Source organism: Hesperophylax consimilis, chromosome 20 (genome assembly GCF_061612785.1).
Source record: "Hesperophylax consimilis isolate HC1 chromosome 20, BYU_Hcon_1.0, whole genome shotgun sequence".
Classification (NCBI taxonomy): domain Eukaryota; kingdom Metazoa; phylum Arthropoda; class Insecta; order Trichoptera; family Limnephilidae; genus Hesperophylax; species Hesperophylax consimilis.
Window position 1 is genome coordinate 1,538,113 of NC_142855.1, and position 7,978 is coordinate 1,546,090.

Below are 7,978 nucleotides of genomic sequence, written 5' to 3' on the forward strand. Positions count from 1 at the left end.
GATTTAAAGTGAAGAGTTTACCTTGTAGGTCAACTGGTCGGTGAGCAGACTGTAGACCTCGAGGGTTCGGTTGTCCCTGGCCAGCACCACCTCCGTCTGCTCGGGGTCTCGGAAGGCCAGGCAGGTGATGCCCTCGCCCTTCTGCAGAGACTTGACGTCTCGCAGGTGGCGGGAGGTGTCTTTGCGCTTCTTCTTGGAGTTCTGGTCGTAGCGGACATCTGGAAACAAATACAATGTATTCAAAATGGGAATTATAACTATGGGGAAATCCCGAAACGGGATTACTAACTAACCATCGCGCCGTTTCTCTGCAGGGGTAGGCAGAGACGATGGACTGCCAAACAACTCGGTCACACCACACACCCCTTGCCTCATTCACATTCATACATACTCTTCTACTATTCTTACTCTTGACATGGCCCCACTCGAGTATCTGATTCTCTTGAACGTGCCATGTCTTCTTTTGGCGTCCCCGACTTCTGCTACCATTCACATTTGCATCGTATATCCTCCTTACACTCCTTTCGTCGCTCATTCGCTCTACATGCCCAAACCATCTAAGCATCCCTTTCTTAATCTTACTCATTACGCTTACATCAGCCTTGCACTCTTTGCGGTTCTCCACATTCGTCACACGATCATACATGGTTTTACCACACATACGCCTCAGGGATTTCATTTCAACAGCATTCAATCTACTTTCATCCTTTCTTTGCCAGTTCCATGCCTCACTTCCATACATCAGGGTAGGCACCACACTCCATTGTGGACTGCTAACTTTGCTTCTTTGGACTTTGTTTAGTTAGCGCCAACTGCGTTCAGTCCTCTATTAATGGAGTTACCTGCATTTACCCTTCTTTCAATATCTCCCATTTTTTTACCAATTTATTCCAAGATTCCTTTTCAACTTCAAAGTCAGCAACATTATAAATAACCAATTTGGGTAAATAACCAGCGTCCGTGGGTCATATATGACCGGGGGTCCATATTTCACAAAATAATTTTTATCTTTTTTTCTATCATGCGGAATTACGTAATTTTTTGGACGTTAGAAAGACAAATAATAATTCTTTCCCGTTCGCCTCAAATATTTATACTGGATGCCATTAACAAAATTCTAAAAAGAGCCAAAATGAATAATTCATATTTCGCGTCGCGATCGTAACAATCAGTTTAAGGCGATGCACTACGTCGTGTAATATTTTAAATCGAGCCGCTATCAATAACAACCCTTACGTAGATGGCGATAAGGTTTAAATTCCCCCTTAACACCATCCACCTGTTTTGATTTATGCAAGAAAAAAACATGGCCAAAAAGTGCATTTTATTTTATTTTGTGGATGTTCAGGCATAAATATTTAATTGGTTCCGATCATTTTATAAATAACTTAATTTGCAACATTACAAAATAAAAACGTAAACGAAAATGGGTTCGTAAGCAGGAGATTTTGAACTTTAAAATAGTTTTCATAGGCCTTATACATTATTTTTTTCTGGGCTTATAAAAAGACTTATCTAAAAAATACTTGATTATTTCAAAGGCCAAGAAGATGTATTCTACTCGCAGTATTTAATTAAAGCATCTGAAACATTTCTAGGCGACCAAATTTTCAAACTAAAAACACATGATTTTGCATTACTACGTAGTGCATCGCCTTAAATTTAAAAATTATTTCTTTTTATATGAACGAGATAAAAGTGAATTGGAAGTTTTCTTTTAAATTCTTCAAACTAAACAAATGTATTTTTGAAATATCGAAATCTCTCAATTTTTCTATAATTATTTCCGATTTAACCTGTTTGTATAAAATCAATAATTCAATGTTTGATACCCCTGATTTATTATATGTAATCTCTTTTCATACTCCAAGCAGGTCGGTTACAAGACAGTACCTACCATATTATTGTAGCAATTCTATATCAACGTCCCAATATCACACTCCTATGCGATGGATTCAACAGCTAGGAAACAAACACTACGATGTTGTTGATATATTTAGTACATCAATTTCAATATATAAGCATACCCTATTGAAGTTTTTTTCATCAAGTAGTGGAATATTTTAATAAAGGTATTTAATTTGATTTGACTAACATATAATAATTTTGTCAACTGAAACAGAAAAAAATATTTTGGATTTTTTATGTTTTGTGCCTACATGCTGTGTAGATCAAGTTAAATAGTTTCGTAAATATTTTGTATATACATATATGTATGTAAAAGCCTTAATAGACGTGAAATAAATAATTGGAGTAAAAATTTAAGTATAAATGTGGTTTGCATTTTTGACGACATTTTTCACGTTTGATATTAAAATTTTATTATTTAGAAATAGTAATTTTTATTTTAAAAGTGTACACCGGAAAGACAATTTAATCCAGTTTCTAAAACAGAATTTGTTTTTATGGAAAATTAATAAATAAGGTGTGTATAGCATATTTGAAATACACAGAAAACATTGCAAAATGAACAAAATCTATGATAGTACTGAGGGGATAAAGAAACAACTTTTTACATGCACAAAATACACTATTTGGTTCTTAGTTTGGGTTCATTTAATAATTTATGCATATATAGATTGAAACGCAACTTTCGCAAGTGTCACTATGTAGGAAAAACGTTCAAAATGACGACAAAGAGATTGCTATATGAGGTAAATATTGAATAAAAATAAGTTTTTCTTTAGTCCTAAAATTGAACAATAACAATACTAATATAATAAATATCAAATCAAATTTTGCCACTAATCTTTTCTAAATACATGGTTTTCCAATAAGAGGTGTTATTTTGAATAGCCCGCTATTTCGGTAGATGTTACTTTTGAAGCTGTCATTTTTTTAACATTTGACAAGTAGAAACTACGCCATTAATAAAAATGGAACGATACACGCTTTAACAAAGCAATGAAATTATTAAAATTCACTTGAGTGAATCAAATGCAAATCATCTCGAGTGATGAGGCCCATTTCCACCTCGGTGGCTTCGTCAACAAGCAAAATTGTCGCATCTGGGGCTCGGAAAACCCAAGAGTTATTGTTGAAAAGCCTCTCTTTCCTCAACGTGTGACTGTTTGGTGCGGTTTATGGTCCGGCGTAGTCATTGGACCTTACTTTTTAGAAAATGAGGCTGGAGCAACAGTTACGGTGAATGGATTGCGCTATCGAGAGATAATTAATGATTTTTATGGCCGGAATTGGATGGTATTAATTTGGACAATGTTTACTTTCAACAAGACGGCGCTACGTGCCACACAAGCAACGAAACCATTGATCTTTTACGATTGAATATCAAAATAACACCTCTTATTGGAAAACTCCGTAGTATAAAATAAAGTCGATATCCGCATCTGTCTGTTTGTGCGCTTAGTTCTTCTAAACTACGCAACGGATTTTGATAAGCTTTTCACTATCATTTAAAGAATTTCTGTCGGAAGTTTTATATATATAATACATGCATATTACATTTATAGAAAGTAGAGAAGTCGATGTTTTGTAATCAAGTCGTAAAAAATATTTTTTCGTGCGCTTACATTGCTAATGCTGGCTAAACCTTATAAGATACATCAAAATAATGTTGTACAGAATTATATATACACGGTGTCCGGAAACTCGTAGTACAAGCGGGAAACTGGAGAATCTACACCACAAGGGGAACCCAAAAAAACATAAAGTTTTTTGATTTGAGCATTTTCAAAAAAAAAAAAAAAAAACCAAAAAAAAATATTTTTTGGCTATTTTAGGGTTAAAGTTTTTTCTGGTGTTTAGGGTTGAATAACAGATGTTTTAACCCTGCAGAGCAGAAATATTTTATGATTACACCGGGTTAAATGAAGGGTGATTTCAAAATAATGCTTCAAATCCGAGTTTCTTCATTTGTTTTACTTTCAAATAGTTTTAATTAGTTGGGTACTTTGATCTTCAGTAATAATTTATAAGAATTTGATTAAAAAAAAAAAAAAATTTAAAAAAAAAAAATCAACTTCAAACTCGATTTACTCGATAACGAAAGCACAAATAAAAAAAAAATATACTACAAAATCGACTCCAAATGTGATGTAGATTCACCAGTTTCCCGCTTGTACTACGAGTTTCCGGACACCCTGTATATTAAAAAGCTCGAGAAGTATGAGTCCGATATCGCTGCAAATTTACAAGTTTGTTCTTATTAGTGCCACGAGTGTTTAGACAGTGGTATTGTAGAAGAATTTGGGGACGCCCGAGGAATACTTGACATAATATCTCTGCACTGAATTGAGATACAGAGTGGAATTAAAGTCCATGTAATGTAATTTTTTAACATTAACATTGTGGTATACAATAGTGAATTGTGGTATACAATAGAAGTCAGAGAAAGACAAGAGCAGTCCACTAGTGTTCTAATAAATGTACATAATAGTAATGAAGTAAAACTGTAAAACCGGCACATTCTCCAAGCTCACACCTTGAGATAAAACAGTTTGTTTGTTGTTAGATACTATACAGGGAAAATGTTTATGCCACAAACGGTAAAAAGAACGAGGGGAAAATGATCTATGACAATGACTTTACAATATTCACCAATCATATCCATCAAATTGTGAACAAAGGTATGAAAACACTAGGCTTCGTATTAAGAACAACTAAAAACTTTAATTCTTTACAAGCCATTAAACTATTATACGTATCTCTAGTAAGAAGTCTAATTGAATATAACTCAGTAGTTTGGTTTCCATCTTACAAAATTCACAGAGAATAAATTTCTACGTTTTATAAATTTTAAATTAAATATCCCTGTCGAAGACTTAAAATACAATTTCTTATTAAATACTCTAAAAATACATACATTAGAAGATAGACATAAAATAAACGATTTAACGTTCTTATTCAAAATACTTGACTCTAAATTGGACTGTTGCGAACTCGTGCAACTTATAAACATACATACACCCACAGTAACAACACGACAAAATACAATATTCTACAGAAGCACACATAAGCGTAACTACATTGTCCACTCTCCGATACAACGACTTCACACCATGGGAAATCATTACTTGGGTGATGTTGACATATTCAATACCAACTTGGCAAGTTTTGTGGATCATTTAAAACATTTATTTCAACAATACTCCTAAACACATCATGTAAACCTACAAATAGCTGTAATTTTCTGTTTTTGTTTCTTGTGTTTGTATGACTTGTTGCATAGCTTTTATCAAATGTAATTTTATTCTTATTTTTTATGTTTCAAAGTATCTGTCAAATTAAAATTATACTACCAACCGTGTAAAAGCCCTCTGGGCGTTAAATAAATAAAATAAAATAAAATTAGCGACAGAAGAAGAAAGAAATTTTATAATATTAGGGTGTTTATGGGTTAACTGGATATATATCCTAAATTAATGAAATTAATCGTCGATCTTTAACGCATTGAGATGATTCATCTGCCAACAATTAAACCTATTGACGTGTTATGTTCCCACTGATATTGTCCATTGTCCATTGGTAAGCAAGTCAACAGCAACCGCTAGAGAATTTATGTGTTAATCAACAATTACGGTATATTTGGATAGAATGAAGGATTTTTTTTTTAATGCTTCCAATTTTGTTGTACGGGTTAAATCTTCCCCAAAGGAAAAACTAAACCCTTCCACTCACTTTTCCACAAATGATCAGCTAGTCAATCAACACTATGTAAGTGCATTATATAAGTAAAATAAATACAAAACAATACAAGAACAACAACACGTCAACTCACCAGAGATCAAATGGGAAAAATAATTCACCGACTCCAGATATTTTCATAACAGAGGGTTCGGCTCGGTAGAACTCCTAACAGGGCCTATAAATCCTACTGATCCCTCAACATGAATATCATTTTTGGGATCTGTGAAAGACCAATTCAAGCTCTGTTATTATATCATTATAGGCTAGTTGCTTGACAAAACTGAAATAAAAACAGAACTTGAAAAAATCTTTCACAGAACTTGAAAATAAACGTTGAAATTTGATGAATTGTTCAAATACTGCGAAACAACCCGTCCTAAGCTTTCAATCACCAAACTTCTCGGTAAACACTGGTGTTCGGGCATAACGCTAATAAATTATAATTATTATATGACCTACATCCTATTGTTCCCACCTTGCCATCGGGGGATAGGGATTTCGTCTGACCGGCGCTAGTACAATTGCTACCACATACCGATACGCGTCTCGCGTCATACCCATTTCTTTCGTGGTCGATATCGAGTGACGGAACAAGATAAATACTGTGAGAGTTTGGTGCTACCGCGGAGGCTGTAAGGAGATACCAGTACAAGGTAGGACTTTTCCTTAATTCTGGTGGCATCCTCAAATACCTATCCCGTTCCAGTATATCGTTCAACTTGCACCCGACAAAGACGCTAAGTTTTCAAGAGCTATCGAAACAACTGGTATGAATGAATTATTTCATTAATATAATAAATACAATTCTTTCCATTGTTTGCCGAAGGTTTTCATCTCCGTTAGAGAACGTCAGTTAGCCGAGAGTCTGCATAACCCGCTCCTAACCGTCTGCAGCCAGGAGACTGTCGCATCCCCAATTGAGGGATCCCCAAACACGTCTAAAGCCATTTGAATGGTGTACAAACTGATAGCAGTAAACCGTCTGATGAGAGTATTTTGTGTTTGTCTTATAGTGTAAGCGAATAAGCCTTCTTGTTATCTCAGTCACACCCGTGATATAGAATGTAGGATTCAACGCAAATGCCGCCCTCAGTCGTTTATTTCGTTCCTATGCACATATTCTCTGAATGTCTATTGGGGGAACAAAAAGTTTTACAATTTTATATGAATAATTACATTTTACATGTTGCATTAAACAGTGAAGTTTCCACATAAAATTCATGTTACGTACAGAAAAAAGCATAAATAAACAGAAAAACAGAAAAACATAAAAATCTTACATACCTTAGCGAAAATAACTGAGATATCTTAGATCTTACACACCTTAATGAAAATAACCGAGATATCTTACACATCTTAATGAAAATAACTTAGATATCTTAGATATCTTACACATCTCAATGAAAATAACCGAGATATCTTACACATCTTAATGAAAATAACCGAGATATCTTACAAATCTAATGAAAATAACTGAGATATCTTACACAGAGCAAAGGGGAGAGGGTGTCATTTAGGAATTTACTTGAAACATACCTACTAGTGTTTCTTACTTGCCACATTTTATCTTGATTTTGTTAGGCAATAAAGAGTCTGGGTGTATTGTAACGTCAATGATCTACAAGAGTTTTTTTATGTGTACCGTATTATTTTGTATTTTCACATTTATGATTTTACCTGACAGGTTGTGTAGCTGGGAGGTAACTTTTGATACTTGAATTACATCGCGAATCATCGAAATACAGTAAATATCCATAACAATCTGCACGAAAACATTCCCGCGGAAACAAATCACTAATCCACAACAAAACACAATACATAATACAAGATGTTAAGACTTACGTTTAAAGGTGCCGATTTTGGATCCTACGTATAAATTAAGTTTGATTCCTTGGACCACCATCGTTCAGAACTGTTATTTATTAGTTTATTAACTAATTATCCAAATAAACGTGATGAAATAACCTACAAATATTGTTGGTAACTGACGTGAAGTGTGTATAGATTGGAGAAGTGTGCTTTTGACATTTCTTTCCGGAGTTGTCACTTTATAAAATCTAGCCTGTTCGTAAAAGTATTTATTATTTATAAAATTGAGCCTGTTCGTAAAAGTATACGTATTATTTATCTTAACCCTTCAGGCTTCGGAAGGACATTACTAGCCAAAAACATCATATTCTATTATAGCCTCTGAAGGACAAACAATGATTATAACACCCATAGTGGACTAGATAGCCAACCTGGCGGCCATTGCCGTAGGAATTTGAAGCCATCTTGTAAGAGTCAGATCACGGCGGGAATTCAAAATACATGCATTCTATCGTACATTGAA

The 7,978-nt window shown here is 34.3% G+C and overlaps 1 long non-coding RNA gene across 1 annotated transcript; it reads right to left on the reverse strand.

Moving 5' to 3' along the window:
• Positions 1-3: 3 nt before the first annotated feature.
• LOC149413886 (uncharacterized) lies at positions 4-7,674 on the reverse strand. Its single transcript, XR_016304056.1, has 2 exons — positions 7,489-7,674; positions 4-218 (listed from the first exon to the last, which is right to left on the reverse strand). It is a non-coding gene; the product is annotated as an uncharacterized LOC149413886 (long non-coding RNA).
• Between the last annotated feature and the right edge of the window lie 304 nt (positions 7,675-7,978).